At 46.3% G+C, this 16,913-nt stretch overlaps 1 protein-coding gene across 1 annotated transcript in view; it reads left to right on the forward strand.

Moving 5' to 3' along the window:
• The first annotated feature begins 780 nt into the window (after positions 1-780).
• Nckap5 (NCK associated protein 5) overlaps positions 781-16,913 on the forward strand; it is an 841,775-nt gene continuing 825,642 nt past the window's right edge. The window contains 1 exon segment of the mRNA XM_028874923.2: positions 781-1,915. The gene's annotated coding sequence lies outside the window, so the exon portion shown is untranslated.

A 16,913-nucleotide genomic window follows, 5' to 3' on the forward strand; every position in this document is an offset into this window, starting at 1 on the left:
AGCTCTCTGCAGGCCGTTCTTTCTGTTAACATTCTATTAAAGATCTTCTAGAGGCAGATGAGACGTTTTCTTTGATTCCTACACGAAAGCGGCATATTCGAGGGTCTTGCGACCCGCCCAAATCAATAGTCAATTGCTATTCTTGGAGAAAATAAGTTTCAGAAGTGGAATGAGCATTGACTGGAGTCAGAAAGCTAGATGTGAGGTCATTGTTTTCCAAGGCAGGGTCTAAACATAGACCCCTTTCCCCTGGGATCTCCTGCCCCCCCTTCCTGTCTCCACCCTCCGCGACCTCCCCTCTGCATTCTGGTTCGGATTTCCTATGGCTGTGACTGGGCATAAACAAGTAAACAGCACTCACAAGACAGCCGCTGCTCTTAGAGACATTTCAAAGTGGAGACAAGCACACAGATGGTAAGAAAACAAACTAAAAATACAAGTGTATAAAAAGCATCCAATACATATAAATAGTGAGCCTCACTGCACCAGGCCGAGGGGGGAAGGCTGGGCGTTCAGGCATCACAATAGAGACTCAGGTTGGATGTGGAGAGCATCTCTAGGTGGAGTCTGGGGGTGGTGGAAAGCAATAAGGAGAGCATCAGCTGACAGAAGAGGAGGTCAGTAAGACAAGGGGAAAACAGAGCAAGGAAGCCTCGCTTTTATTTTGATGGTTGAAAGGAAGCGGGAATTTACAAGTTTGTAGCCATATGTGGCAGTATATTTTACCTTATAAAATTGTGTGTGTGTGTGTGTGTGTGTGTGTGTGTGTAGGGGGGGGGTGCTACACATGCCACTGACAGAGGACAGCTTTGTGGAGTCATTTCTCAGTACCTTGCAACAAGGTACTAAGCAACAAGTACCTTGCCTTCCCTGCTGAGCTACCTTGCTGGCCACTTTACTTTGGATTTTATTTGACTTTTAAATTTTATTTCTCATATCTTTCCTTTAAATTTCATTTAAATGTTTAGGTTTTAACTGTATTATATTTAACTTTAAATTTTTTTATTTTATTTATGAGAGTGGAAGTACACCATTACAATGTTGGGGATCAGAGAAACTTTGCCAGCATTCTGCCCAGGGAGCAAACAAACAAATCACATTTTTGCAAATGCACACAGAATTTCGCCCTACAGTTTCTGGGAGCCCTTCCTTTTATTCGGAGTTGAGAAACTTTAGTCTCAGAGTTTATCGCAGAAAGTTGCAAATCAAGACAATCCGCCTGGAAGAAACGTTAGCCAGGTAGGGAGCTCGCGGTAAGACTTGCAAGGAAACTCAAGACGTGGTTAATCCCCACGTACTTGTGAATCATCCAGCCACACAGAGGAGTTGGAGCAGGTGGCCGCCTTGCGCTTCAAACTGTCCCCAAGCTCCAGCTTCTGCAACCTATTCAGCGTCCACCGGGGAGAGGACCCTCTCACTTTTTCAGATCATAGAGAGCCAAGCTCCCTCGGGCCAACTTGACTCTGTGGGGATCACTTCACTCGCGTATCACAGGAATCCATTCCCAGACACCGAATTCCCTGCAGAAGAGATCCTCTTGCCTCCCCACCCCCTCCTTTCTTTTTGACAGTCAGTTAATAAAGACTCAACAGTAAGCAGCTCCCAGTGATGTCATCTGGGACTTTGTCCATAGCGCCTGTATTTACAAGCTCGGAGCAACCACAGAGCCGCAGCCCGGGGCTCCCAGGTCTCTGCACACTCGCCCTGGATCCCAAGCTGGACCGCTGGCTCTGCGCGGCAGATCTTCAAGAAAACCCAGAGTTCTTCCTCCAAGTGTGTTTTCGGATGTTTCGCAAGTAAACAGGATCGCTGCGGGAGGACAGCGCTGGAGAGCAGAGCGGCTGTGGGGAGCTTTGCAGTTCCTGGCTCCAGGACCTTGTGATTTCCATTCACCAAAGGGAAGAGCTCACTCCAAGTAAGACTCTTGGGATTTAACAAAACAAACAAACAAACAAAAACAAAAACAAACAAAGCATAAGTCTTGTAACAGTTTCCGAACTCTGATGTTTCCAGCTTGCTTTCCGTTTAAAATGAGAAGCTGTCTGTGTATTATTGCAGGCTCTCTTGCAGCCACAAGTATGCATTTGTTCAGAGTAATTATAGTCCTCTCAACTTGGGGTTTGGTGGGGAAGGAAGCTAGCTGCTAACAGGACTGGGAATTCCGAAGATGGGATCCCTGCTCCTAAACTAATCCTCTACTTTTGCAGGGAGTGTGGGGTGGTGGTTTATTGGTTTTGTCTTTTAAATTAAATGCCAGCGAACCAAAAGAAAACAGTTAGGTTGACCCGGGAAGGTGGGGAGGAAATTATAAGGCTTTAAAAACTGAATGTGGTGTGTGCTTGGAGAGAGGCACCTGCTTCCTCTCGGGTTCTTTTCGTGGGTTACAGATTTAAACATGAGCATGTTGGTTTTCAGTTTGTCTTATGCCGCTAAAACTTCTCCCTAGTCTCAGTCTCCCCATCTCTCTCTCTCTCTCTCTCTCTCTCTTCTCTCTCTCTCTCTCTCTCTCTCCTGCATATTTTTATCTTTCCCCCTCTCTCTTCTCCTGTCTTCTCTTTTCTCCCTTTTTCCGCTTCTCTTATCTCCTCATCTCTCTTCCCCACACTCCCAACTTCATTCATTTTCAGCCATCTCAGTACTGGAAACTGCTCTGCAACTCAGGTCTTTCTATTCTGACTCCCCCACCCCCACCCCCAGAGTTATCTGGAGAAATGGTGGATGCTCTGATGGACTTTCTGAGTGAGCAAGCCCGGTTCGTATCCCACTGACAAAGTCCAGCTTTGACATCACTGTGGGTAGGCAGGATTCTCACCTTCTCTTTCACTTTCCTTGAGGCTCTTTAAACTCTCCAGGCATCCTCTGGGGTCTCATCAGAAAGAATGCATGTAGGGTGCTGCCGGTCCAGTCAGGGTCTCCCTCTCACTCAGCCTGCAAGAGGTACACAGCTCAGTGGAAGTTCTGCTTAAGCGTCTGGTGAAGTTGCCTTGCAGGGGTTTTCTTCTCTGTACTTGATGCTGACTGCTGCCCTCCACCCCTGACAGCTCAGGACTGATTGGCAAGAAGTGGCTGTTGGCTTGTTAGCTCCTGCACGCGAGCCCCGTGACTCATTCTGGGAGACTGGCTCACTTCTGATTCAGATGCTCTGTCAGCACCCCAGGAACCTGTGAGGTGACAGCCCCCATGCCCTTCCTCTGGCAGCCAGTGAGAAGGGTTTATTTTTCATGCAATCCCATGGTGGTCCACCTCTTCCCTTCTTGACAGCCCCCAAGTTCTCCATCGGTGCCTGCTCAGCTTGGAGTATGTTCTGTAGAGTTGTGTTCAAGTTAAAGGATCAACTGCTAAGATTGTTCAATACCTTATTTCCACCCCTCACCCCCCACCCCTGACCCCTGCATGAGGCAAGATTAGATCTCAGGCTAGCTTTGAATTCCACATGTAGCCAAGGATGGACTTGAACTTATGATTCTCCTGCCTTCACTCCTCCCCCTCCTCCATTATAGACATGTACCACCAAGCTAGGTTTATTTGGTACAGGAGATTGAGCCCAGGGCTTCCTGCATAGTAGGCAAGCACTCTCTCAACCAAGCTATGTGTAACCTCATCCTCCTACTTTTCTAGAATAATAACCATGACATAAGAAATCATTTGTTCAAAGGCCAAAGACTTCCAACAGAGCCCTGCCAGAGAACCCACCAGGGACTGATTTCCACACTTAATCCTGCATGCACACATGCATGGCCTTTTCAAGTTCTTGACAATTAGAACAGAAACAAAATCCACAGGTGGCACCTGTGCCTTCTTGTAGGAGCAGGATTCTGTACAGGTGCACAGATAAAGTGTGCTGGCAAATCCAGAACATTCCTGTTTTGTTTTTGGCTTTGGTTACCTTCCTTCCTTCCTTCTTTCCTTCCTTCCTTCCTTCCTTCCTTCCTTTCTTCCTTCTTCCTTCCCTGGTTTTTCGAGACAGTTTCTCTGTATAGCCTTGGCTGTCTTGAAACTTGCTTTGTTGACTAAGCTGGCCTCAGAACTCACCAAGATCCGCCCACCTTTGCCTCTGGAGTGCTGGGATTAAAAGCATGTGCCACCACCAGCAGGCTGGTTACATTTCTTAATGCCTCTGTTCCTTATTGGTTAACTAGCAAACTGTGATTATTTTAGTGGATGGCCCGAAGGCAAGAAGGGCAGCTGTGGCAGCTGAGACAGTCCAGACTGTTTTGCACAGGGCACATTGGATTCCCAGCTCTTAAGTATTCCTGCTCAACTTCCAAGTCTTCAACTTCCTTATGAGCCACTTGGAGTTCTTCCTTCTCTTTGATCGTGGGGATTTCCCCACCTTTTCATTGATTCCTCTTAACCCATCTGTCCTTTCCCTGCAGCCTGGACCTCAGGTCCCAGGATCCCATAAAGCCCACTCAGATCCAGTTTCCTTTGCTGTCTGGAACCTTCTCTCCTGGTTGTGACACCATCAGAGGGCTTCTGCAGACTTTCCAGGTGCAAGCAATGATTGGTGTGGACTATTAAAGCGTCTCCTGCCAACCTTTGCCACTGGTGTTGGAGTTCCTGGTCACACTGCCAAATATCACCTTCTAGGGCTGGGATGATGGAGCAGTCAGCCAAGCACTTGCCTTGCAAGCATGAGGACATGAGTTCGAACCCAGGACTCACATTAAAGACAAAGTCAGGCATTTAATCCCAGAACTAATGAGGTGAAGGCAGAGGTCCCTGGGACTGGTGAACCAGCCAGCCTGGCCTACTTGGTGAGTTCCAGGTCAGTGTTTCTATTTGTTTATTTATTTTTGCTTTAAAACACACACACACACACACACACACACACACACACACACACAGAGAGAGAGAGAGGTGGAACTGCACCTAAGGAATGACAAGCCTAAGGTGTCCTCTGGCTTCCCTATATGTGCATACGTGTGTGTGTGTGTGTGTGTGTGTGTGTGTGTGTGTGTGTGTGTGCACGCACATGCACTGGCACATGTGTAAACATGCAAGCATGCACACATACCATTACTTCGCATTGAAAGCAAAGCCTATGCTTTGATATCAGCAGAGTAGCTATTCAATATGGATTGCTAAGTAGAAGAGCAAAGAAATGAGCATTTTCCCTGCAGAGGATCACTCAGAGCTCTGCATGGGTTGGGAGACATTATCACATAGCCGAATATAACTGAATAGATTTAAATTCTTCACAATGATTCAAGACCTGAGATGCTAGACTTCTGAGCATAAACCCAGGGCAACTCATGATAGATGTCAGTCACCCTGCCTGCCTTCTTTTCTCTCTACCCCCTCATCTATGTAAATCATTTCCTGAGGTTCCAACTCATTAGAATCCTCTCTTGAGAAGCTGGGTGGCAAAGTGATCGGGGACTTGTACCCCGGGGCTGTGCTGCCCATGTTCAAGCCCTGCTCTTTACACTTCCTGCTTTGTGGTTCCTGCTAGACTTCCCTGTTCCAATATCTTGAAAATGTGAAATAGAAACATGGCTTCTTCATAGGAGGATGAGGAAGAGCTGAATGTATAAACACAAGGCTGGGAAGATGGATTAGTGGGTAAGAAGGCTTACTGGGAAAGCGTGCAGACCTATGTTTGGATCTTTAGCACTCAGCTAAAAGACCAGGCATAGACACATGGCACCAGTAAACCGAGTGCTGCCATGGGGGCGGAGTTAGGAGATGGCTGGAGCTCGCTGGCTGCCAGTCTAGCTCCAGGTTCAGTGGGAGACCCTGTCTCGAGGGAACAGGTTAGAAAGTGATAGAGCACAACATGCAACATCCTCCTCTGGTCTTCATGTATGAGAACCAGTGTGTGTACTCATGAATGCATGTGTGCATATACCACATACACACATGCTGCATTTAGACAGATCCATACTTAGACATATATATGTGTGTGTGTGTGTGTGTGTGTGTGTGTGTGTGTGTGTGTGTAGTGTATTAACATAGCTTCAAAACTTAGCATACATGCAACACATCGCACTCATGTAGTTAGAAATTCCTCGGTTGCTACAGATGGAGCTCACAGTTCAGATACCAGGAGCTGCTATCTGGTGGCAGAATGTTTAGACCTGTGTGTTCACAGGTGCTGTTCCACATTCATCCTCCTGCAGCTGGCCCGTGGCACTTTCTTTTGCATCCAGTTTATCTCCAGGCATTGTACTTTCCATCCTTTCCTCCCTCCCGCACCTCGGCCAGGGGTCTCATGGACCACAGACCAGGGTCAGGGAGCTCGTTGGTTTGCCCTTCAACCTCTGCGTGTCACAAGGTAGATCTCATCCCAGAACCTAAGGTCTGCTATGTCTGTTACTGCCTTGAGTAGATTGTGTACTAAGCACGTGAGTGAACATTGCTCTCCAAACACCTTCCATCTCACTCCCATCTTCAGTCTGGCTTTTTCTCATGATGCCATCTTGGAGCCATTTCTAGTGTCCCGGGACTTCATGTTCAAGTCCTGCCTGCCCTCCCCACTTCTGGAAGAAGTCCGTAGTCTTTCAAATCATCAGCTCTTCTCTCTGACCGTGTTTCTGTCAGATAAGTGATCACGTGTGGCGGGATTCTGACTGAAAGCTTTCCGAATGTTGAAATTCTATAGCCTGGTTTAAAATGACTGTGATGTCTCAGTGTTACGAGTACTTGCTGTGCTTCCAGAGGACCTGAGCTTGGTTCAAGCATCGAATCAGGCAGCTCACAACCACCATTAGCTACAGGCTCCTTGGGATTTGATGCCCTCCTCTGGCCCCCGTGGGCAAATGCACTCACGTGTACATCCCCACACACATAGCATAATTAAAAATAAGTATTTTAAAAATGCACAGTTAAAAATAAAATAAGTCTTTTACAAATCTTTTATTTACACTCCACCTTTACAACTGGATTCTAGTGAGTTTGAAGTTGAACTCATGAAGTGAAAAAATGTGATTTAGTGTATAACCCAATACCTTACCTAGTCCCTATCAAAGGATAACAAAAAAAGGCATAAATGCACAGTTGATGGTCACTGTAACAGCATATTAAACTGTTCCTTTCCTACAAGCGTGACCGAGTGATTGATTACCCTGCAAAGCCCTGACTGCTTACTATGTGGGATCTCATGAATATTCTTACCTGAACAGCCAAAGGGGGGGAAAAACAACTTGAGGTTCCAAAAAGCTAAGTATTATGTACAGGACATATGAGTGAAAAGAAGAGTCAGGATTCAAACCTGCAGCTCACACTCTTCACTCTTCAGTGTGTCTCTTTGTGGGTGCACAGGGCTGATTGTCTTAAGGGCCTCTCCAGGAATGCAGTGTGGGTCATTCACATATGACCTAGACTGACTGTCCCGGAACACTGATAAATCAGATGAACACATCTGAGTGCCAGCCAAATGAGCCAGTGACATGTTCTTTCTTCAGAATTATCTGGAGCCAATGCCCAGCCCTCTGGTGGTGTGTGTCACCACAGCCAGGTGTCATGTGCACCGTGGATCAGGGTGCCCATTGGTTTGCCCTTCAACCTCTGTGTGTCACGGGGCAGGCCCCTGTTTACTATTACTCAGAGATAAATCTACTTGGATTAGCCCAACTTCAGGGCTCTGAACATCAAGCTCACTTACGTTCTTGGTTTAAGTGTTTATAGGCTCAGCTTGGTCAAATGATAGCTGAGGGATCAGATTAAAAGCTAAAGTTGTAAGTAGTCCTTGGACTTTCCATTGGTCCTAGACAAGTTTCACCAAAGAAGTAGTACTTTGTGGAAGTCTGTTTTTCATTTTTGAGAGACAACTTCTTGTAGCCTAGAATGGCTTCTAAAGATGCCATGTAGCCAAGGATGATCTTGAACTCTTGATCCTTTTGCTTCTAACTCCCTAATTCTGGGATTGCAAGTCTGTGTACATCACCACACCAGTCTCCAGTGTGCTGGAAATGGAATCCAAGGCCTCATGCGTGCCAGGCAAGCGCTCTTCACACTGAGCTCCACCCCCAAATGCAGTTGTTATTTCATGCACATACAAAGATGCAGAAGCCTATCTGTCTATCTGTTTAGCTGTTGGTCCATCAGATACATTTCTGTTAGGTATGTGCCTTGAAGTGGACTTGTGACAGTTCTACAGATGTTCAGATTTGGTAAAAGCCAGCAAGACTTAGAAAAGACATCCAGCCATTTCCTTTTCCCTAAACAGTACGTCAGAAGCTTACCTATGTGGTGGTGTTTCACCTGAGACTTGGATGTAGTTTGTCAGGGTGCAAAGTTGGTTTGGGATGTTGAAAACTGGTCTTTCTTTCTTTGATTGTTTTTTAGATAAGGTCGCAGGGAGCCTGTCCTTGCTTCAAACTCACTGTCTAGCTGACGATGACCTAGAATTGCCGATCCACCTGTTTCCACCTCCCAAGTGTAGGGATTATAGGTGTGCACAACCACGCCCCATGTATGTGGTGCTAAGGGATTGAACCCAGGGCCTCAGGCATGCTAAGCAATTGTTCTACCAACTGAGCTATATCCCAAGCCTGTGAAAATAGACGTAAACAGCCAGAAAGGTTTAGACTGAACACTGAGAAAGTCACTGGACTGCTTATACATAAGTGACCTGACAGGCGTATTTTTTCTTCCTCCTCTAATCTTACAAGGTTTAAAGCCTTTGGAATTTCAGGTTCCCAACTGTACTTCCTTTGAACAGATGAAAGAATAAATCTCTTGGGTGCACAGAGCATGCCCCACACGTTTACCATGCCTCAAAACATACTTGACTAGCAAACTGTGCCGGGTCAGTTTGGAAACCTCAATTACACAAGGTAGTTCCCCGTTGTTCCCTAAATTAATCTTGGCATTTTTTCAGAGTAAGAAAACCGATCTCTCTTAGAAATAAACATTATTGGATTAGTGAGTCCTTTGAATCAACTTTGGATGCCCTGTGAGAACCCAGTGGACTGAGTTCAAGATGAAAGTCCCAAGCCCATTTTGGAGCATAAGTCCAGATAATAACACGGCCTATGAATATGATGATGCTGAATGAAAGGAGAGCTGTTTATTTCTGAAGTGTGGGAACAAGTGTGACTGTCAAATGCCCATCTGACAAACTGCCCCACAAAGAGTGCGTGCTTCATTTGGCAAATTGAACCTGGAAGCGTGGAACTGATCCGGGCCTGTTCAAGCGATACCCCAAATCGTTCTGTTGTCAGCATTTACTAGTTTTAGACACTTTGAATCAACAGTTTTAGTCAACGTCATGGCCCGGCATAGGGGGAGGTTGGCTCAGTGGGGGAAGCTCTTGTCATATAAGCCATAGGACCAGAGACTGAATCACCAGAACCGAATGCATACATGCCAGGCAAGCATGGTGTCCCACCTCTAATTCAGCTTCAGAAGGTGGAGGCCGAATCCTGGAGCAAGCTGTCTAGGGAGACGAGCCCTCGTGGTGAACTCTGGGTCTGACTGCAAGACCTTGCCTCATGAGTAAGGTGGAAGACTGATGGAGGACGAGTTCTCATATCCATCAGGTTTTTCCACACACATGCACACACATGTACACGTGCCCATGCCCTGTAAACACACCCACCTAGGTGTAAGTATGAAGGGAGATAGCCGACTTAGAAATGTTGAACTGTTTTTGTAGCCACACACTTTCATTGCACAGGAATATCAGAACTAAGTGGAGGTGCTTTCATGATGAGGTGGAGAGAAGCTGCAGGGCTTACGATTTTTGAGTCTTGTAGGCCATCACCCGTCCCTCCACACCCCATTCCTCTAGCCTGTTCCTGAATGACAGTCATTTTCAGCTGCTTTTCTCCCATTAAAAATTGCTGTTTTATTAACATACATTAATTATACATGACAATGTTTTTCCTTCCACTCCTGCTGTTCCCCTCCTCTTCTCAACTAGCCCCACATCTACCTTTATCTCTCTCTCTCTTTCTCTCTCCATGTCTGTCTCTCTCTCTCGCTTTCCTTTTTTCTTTCTTGGGGGTGGTGGGGTAAATGAATGAGTTTCATTAGGGTTGCTTACAGGAATCCATAAGCAGGTTACTACTTGGGCAACTTATCAGTGTTTCCACCACCGAAGAAAATGTCTCTCCAGCCACCAGTGACCATTAGTTGCCTATAGATCCTTGGGAATAGGAGGCCTCTTGAGTCTCTCCCTACTCCATGATGGAATTTCAACAGACCCAATCGTGTGGCGATATTTCCAGGCAGCGCTTCTTTATCAGAGTTCTATGTCAAATTATTTCCAATTATGATAGATAACAATACATCTTTCCCCCTCTCTCCCTGTGCACTGGTGTGATTTCATCCCAATTTTGCCCAAAATCTATTTAGTGCTGACTTTGATCATGTTTATAAGTATAGCCGTCCTTTAGTGTCCCCTGGGGACTGGTCCCAGTGAGACGGAGACAGAAATAGACAGACAGAGAGGTGTGGAGGTGCCCACAGAGGCCAGAAGAGAGTGTCATATCAGATCTCCCAAAGCTGGAGTTACAGGTGGTTGTGAGCTACCCGATGTGGGTGCCGGGACAGCAAATGTGCTTTAGCAGCTGAGACGCCTCTGCAGCCCCCTTTATTATTTGTAAAAAGATTACTAAGTTGTTTATTACTATTCTGTGTGCATGGTGTGTGTGTGTGTGTGTGTGTGTGTGTGTGTGTGTGTGTGTGTGTGCACTCACTAGCACATATGATGGCATGCCTGTGGAGGTCAGAGGTCACTTTAGGCAGTCACTTCTGCTGCCTTTACATGGGTTCACAGAATCTCGTTCGAGTCACCAGACATGTGTGGCAAGTGCCTTTACCGGCGGAGTCATCTTATCAGCCTTTCCCAAATGTCTTCTAACTCCTGGTCTTTCAATCTGCCAACGTAGAACTTGGAAACAGAAGGATCACTCTATTATTTATTGTGGCGCCAGATCATTTATTATGGTCACATTTCCTTTCTATTAAACAAATCTCCCTAAGTTATTACTTGCACATGCTCACTGCTGCTCTGTTCACAGTAACAGAGAAATGGAGCCGGTCTAGATGGCCCTCGACAAATGAGTGGATGATAAGAATGCGGTACATATACCCCCATGGAATTTTATTCCGCTGTAAAGACAAATGGAATCATGAAAGTTTCAGGGAAATGGATGGAGTTGCAAAGTATAATATTAAGGGAGGTGACCTAAGCTCAGAAAGAACAGAGCCAAATACTCTCCCTTGCTTGTGCATCCTAGCCTGTAGTGTGCATGTGTATTTATCAAAATAGGTGTAAGTATAGGTACAGTCTAAGAAAGAAAGAAGGGAAGGAAGGAAGGAAGGAAGGAAGGAAGGAAGAAAGGAAGGAAGGAAGGATGGAGACAGGCTGAAATTCCTGCCCTGAGGAAGAACAGGGTGGAGTGACAGATGGACACATGGAACATGAAAGCAGTAAAGAGACTGGAGAGGGTGCAAGGAAAATAGAGGCAGCAGTGTGTGTGTGTGTGTGTGTGGGGAATCCTTCCTACACACTACACATGCTTTGTTCCAAAGTGCTACGACGCTTTCTAAAATCTCGTGTATTTAATTTTAAAAATAAAAGATAGCTATATAGAAGTTAAAAAACAAAATTTGAAAACTGTGATTAGTTGCCTCGTTTAAAACAATTCACTCAGTTTCCTGACTCTGGCTAACTGCTGCTCAAAGACCCCTCTGACAAATGTGTCAGAAATGCCCCCTTTAAAACCCTTCTTCCCATGAAATAGAGTCTCAAGTCACCAGAGACGCTTTTCTGTCCCTCGACTGTTGAAGGGGAGAAGTTAATCATTAATTGTGCCAAATCAGGAGTAATTTGAAATGCCTGCTTCGCATGTGTCTGTTCTGGTTATATTCGATTACTCACAATTGAGTAAACAGAAGAGATCTAGTTTATTGGAGTTGGCAAATAACATTCCTATTTGTTCCTGTGGTGCCATAAATGCTCAGCACCTTCTTAATGTAGGAAAGGTCCTTCTTCCTGAGTCCCTCTGATGGCTAGAACAGTCTCATTGGAGGGAGGCAAATGGCAGACATGGAGCAATGTTCTTTTGTGAACAGATCTATGGATGACCTGCTCAAAATGACATCTATTTTCCACATTCCCCCTTTCCCCTCTCATTTGTACTTCTAGCTCAGGAATGTGAGGTGCTTTATAATTGGGACTATTCAAAATAGTTTACATAAAGTCCAGGCAAAATCTTACATGTAGATAGTTTTTAGAGACTGCCAGTAGAGGGCCGTGTTAAACTGAGTAACAGCTTCTCACGGGCATGCCAACTGCCAATCATGACAGCTACCTGTTAAAGAAGTCATTGTTTTTTGAGAATGTCTAATGAATTGCAGTAAGATTACCCAAGTGATTTTTAAAGTACATTGTATTTCTTTGTATGTGGAGCGAGGAGACATCTAAGTTTTCATCTTCATTGCTTTCTTAGTACGGAGTTGGAGAATCAGATAGATCATTAAAAACCCATCAATCAAGCCAGGGCTTTGGATACCTCGTCATTAAATCTATAGGATGTTTCTGTTGGAGTTGGGGTGTGGGGAGCTCTGAGCCTGCTAGTATTGGCTGCTGAGTGTGGAGGAGGAAAAGGACAGTTCTCCTATCCTAGACACGGGCTAACCTTGCTTCTTACAGTGAGGTCAGCTCCGTACTGCACAGAATCCCCAGCACAGCCGACCCGAGTCCTGCACTCTGTGGCTAGTCTGGCACTCCGTGGCAAGGCTCTTTCTGAAACAGAGAAGAGGTTTAATGAGAGCACACAGCAGACAGTCTTCTCCATCCCCAGCTCTTCTGGCGAACATAGCAGCCAGGAAGGAAAACTGACTGCCAGAGTCATTCAGTGTACACTGCAGAACTATTCTCTTCCTCCTCACTGGCCTGGTTCCTGCTCCTCTTACTGGATTAGGAGTCTCTCTTCTCCCAATTCCTCCTCTTGGGGTGCAACTTACTTAGGAAAGCTCTTTCTATTTCTCATGCTCCTTACTAGCTCTTAGTGACTGTTTGCCGCAGCACTTACCACTAGAGCAATTAAACATCTGGTGGACTATTGATTAGGAAGGTCCCTCCAGGGAGGTGAGACCTTCCATGGAAGCGATGCCTCTGTGTGTGTCTTCTAGTTTGATATTAAACATAGTGCCCAGAGCACAGACCTGTGTTCATCTAGTCACTGAATATTTGGGAGCTACCCTCTGGATTGTAGATTGGTACATCCTCCTCTTTAACACTTATGGAAAACATTCACTTTTTTGCCTCAGACCTTGATGGTCAAAGCTACTGGTGTTCCAAATGTCTGCCTACGGGCTTGAGGCACAAAGTCATGGCATTGTTCTTTTATCTAACTTTCATGATTGGGCAAGTGTCTCTTTATTTTTTTTTATTTTTTTCGAAGTTTTTTGTGTAGCTTTGCGCTTTCTGAATCACTTGGTAGACAGCTGCTCGACTCACAGAGATCGCCTGCTCTGCTCCGATGCTGGGATTAAGCGTGCGCAAGGGCAAGTGTCTCTTTATTTCCAGTAGTCATGGTGTTTATCAAACAGGAACTCTGGAAGTCTGAGGATCAACGAATAAGCAAATGGGCATGGATTTATTTTGCTTCTCTTTAAATGATTTTTTTCAGGGTGTGTGCCTGTGTGTGTGTGGAGGGGTGTGTATGTGAGCTCATGCCACAGCCCACATGTAGAGTGACATGTGGACATTTGCTGGACAATTTGCTGGAGGGAATTCTCTTTCTCAGAGTCAGATGGTCAGGCTGGGCAGCAGGTGCCTTTACCCAGGGCTCCTGCTCAGCAGTGGTTTTAAAGAAGTTTTTACTCCTTCCTTCCACTCCAGCCCCTACTCCCTCTCTCTTTTCTCCTTCCTTCCCTGTCTCCCTCCCTTCTTTTTCTCCCACTCGTGGAAGGAGGAGAAGACCCAGAAAGATGCCTTCAGCTGACTCCTGAGTCCTTTCATGTCTCCTCGGTTAGGCTGGACGTTTCCTGGAGGCCTGTAAATTGTCAATGCTGCCTTCCTGAGATGGCGTGCCGTACTCAAGAAGGACCTGCTAACAGAGTTAAAGTGATGGAGATCACGTGACGATAGATCTGGTCCCAAAGACACTTACCCTTTAGCTATCCATGGGTTCCATCCTGCGTTCTGACTTCTTACTCTTGGTCAGCCAACAGACCTCGTTGAGTTTGGTTCCCTTATCCTCTAAGGGCAGCGACGCAAACAGTGACCTTATCAAATGTCTCTGAAATGTTTACAAGGCCCTGTTGTGTGGGGGTTGTCTCCTCATCCAGTCCTCACAGCAACCGCCTGAGGTAAACACTGTGGTGAATCCCATTGGGAAGACAAGGAAAACCAGGAAGCCGATGGCTTCGTTTGTTTGAAATTACACAGTGGGACTTTGACCCAGGGATCCAGACGTTATTACCTCCTTGTGGGAGAGTTTCCCGGGAGGAATGAGTAAGGTACTCACAGCACATGTGCAAAAGCAGACTCAGTTGCACGTGACCTTTGCTGTCTTTGTTGGCTCCTTGTCACGGAGGACTTTACGCCCTTGTAGGTAGAAGACAGAAGAGGTGATGTCAGTGGTATGTGGCCCAGTGGTGTGCCGGTGTGTGTGTGTGTGTGTGTGTGTGTGTGTGTGTGTGTGTGTGTGTGTATGTGTGTGTGTGTGTGTGTGTGTGTGTACAAGTGTACGTGAAGGCCCTGAGGTCAGCCTCTAACATCATTCCTCAGTTTCTCTCTACCTTCCTACTTAAGATAAGGTCTCTCCCTTGCCTGGAACCCACCAATGAGGCTATGCTGGCTGTTAACAAGCCTCAGAATATGTTTGTCTTCCGCTCCCTAGCACCACGATTATAATCATGCACCTTCACACTTAGACACGCCCCCCTTCCCTTTTTTTGAGACAAGGGCTTGTGATATACTTCTGGCTAGCCTAGAATTCTATGTAGACATGTTGACCTTCAACTCACAGGGATCCACCTGCCTCTGCCTCTGAAGTACAGGGATTGAGGCATGAGCAACTGTGTCCTCTTCTGTTTTGTTATTTTTAAATATTTTTGTAGTGGATAAAAAACATCTCTATTAAAAATATCGAACAGTTCTTCTTCTTTGCCTTTCACTGTGGATCCTGGGGGTGGAACTCAGGTTCTCATGCTTTCAAGGGACGAGAGGCTCTTTACCAACTGGGCCATCTTCTGAGCCCCAGGGAGATTAGTTAATCCTCGCGTCAAATGTCAAGAGTTCTGTTTACTCAATGTTTTGGCACAAACAAGTCTTCATAGTCCAGAACAGCTGCCAAGCAAACTGCCCCTGTGCCCCTGGACTGCTGAATGCTCCTGTATGGCTCTCGCTGTACTTCACTGTGTTCCTTGTTCAGCACATGGCTTTTGTGTGCACAGTGCCTCTGGTTTTATAATCTCCACAGTCTGCACGAGAAAACCACCAAACCCTGTGGTCTCCAGTGACGACAGAACTGCCTGTGACAAGTGCAGAGTCTGGGGCTGAGAGACGGCTCAGCAGCTCAGAGCTTGCTGCTCTTACAGAGGACCCCAGTATCGCCCCATTACCGGCAGCTCACGATGACCTGTGTCTCCGGCTCCAGGGGATATGATACCATCTTCTTGCTTGCATTGACTCCTGAACATGTATGTGCATACATCCACACACATACATATAAATAAACATAAAGGCTTAAAGTGTAGCCAGGTTGTAGGGTAAGAAGGGTTCATATGTGCCTGGATGCTTTGGATGGGGTCTTCACTGGATTCTTCATCAGGCCTTCCTTGTATCATCTTTCCTAGCTGCTCTCTACCTCCCACAGATCTCTCTTTAATCCGCTGTTTCTGGTCAGTCTCTCTACTATTCCCCCACACACTTTCTATCTCACATGCCTCTTTTCTTCTCCGTCTGTTTGTTTGTTTGTTTTGGTGTGCCTGTGTGTGTGTGTGTGTGCCTGTGTGTGTGTGATGTATGTGTATATGTGTGTGAGATGTATGTGTGTGTGTATGTGTGTGTGTGTATGTGTGTGTGTGTGTGTGTGTGTGTGTGTGTGTATGTGCATGCGCACTTGTGCCATGGTGTGAGTGGAGGTCAGAGGACATCCTCAGGTGTAAGTCCTGGCCTCCCACCTTCTTTGATACAAGGTCTCTTGTTTACTATTGTGTATCCCAGACTACCTAGCTGCCAAACTTCAGGTCACACTCCTGTGTCTGCCTCCATTTACCAGAGTGGAAGGTGGTTAGTTGGTATTTCCCAGTGGAACAGGGGTCTGAAGGAGAGGGCACATCCCTGTGTTTTCCGTCTTTCCAGAATCCCAGAGGCGCAAGGGTGTCTTTACAATGCAAATCCTGTTAAAGAACACAGTCCAATTCCAGGTCAGAGGAAGAGAGGCCCCAAAGGCACAGCCAGCATGGAAGGTGGGGTGTAATCTGGAGAGAGAGGGTTGAGCACCCCTGCTTGTAAAATCCCGACAGGAGACATCTGTAGGGTCACGGGATCATGCAGCCCCATCTGCAGAGTGAATGGAAAGATCAGAAGGTCTGGAGGTCACCCCCATTCTGTGGTGCTGTCACCCATAATCACACAATGATTGCAGCCCCCTCTCAACCCACAGCAACAATCAGGGCAGCAAGAAGTGGAACTCCTCTCCACCTGGACAGTGGGCTCAAGGCTGGATGGCATGCGTGAGTATCCTGGGGATCCTAGGAGTGTCTGTGATCCCTGGAAGTACTCAGTTTTCTCAGAATTCCAAAGTGAGTCCTCACTGCACAGGGCTGTATTCTCTGGTGACAGATGTTAGAGGATTGCCTTCCAATGGGTGTTTCTCCCCAGCATCTAATTATAACCTCCACAGAAGATTAACAGATGTTATAATTGTCTCTCCCCTTTGATTAAATAGTTTCTGCATGAGTGACATGCTTAGATTTTCCTTCTCTGTCTTGCACAATCTTTA

This window comes from Peromyscus leucopus, chromosome 15 (genome assembly GCF_004664715.2).
Source record: "Peromyscus leucopus breed LL Stock chromosome 15, UCI_PerLeu_2.1, whole genome shotgun sequence".
In the NCBI taxonomy this organism is placed as follows: Eukaryota; Metazoa; Chordata; class Mammalia; order Rodentia; family Cricetidae; genus Peromyscus; species Peromyscus leucopus.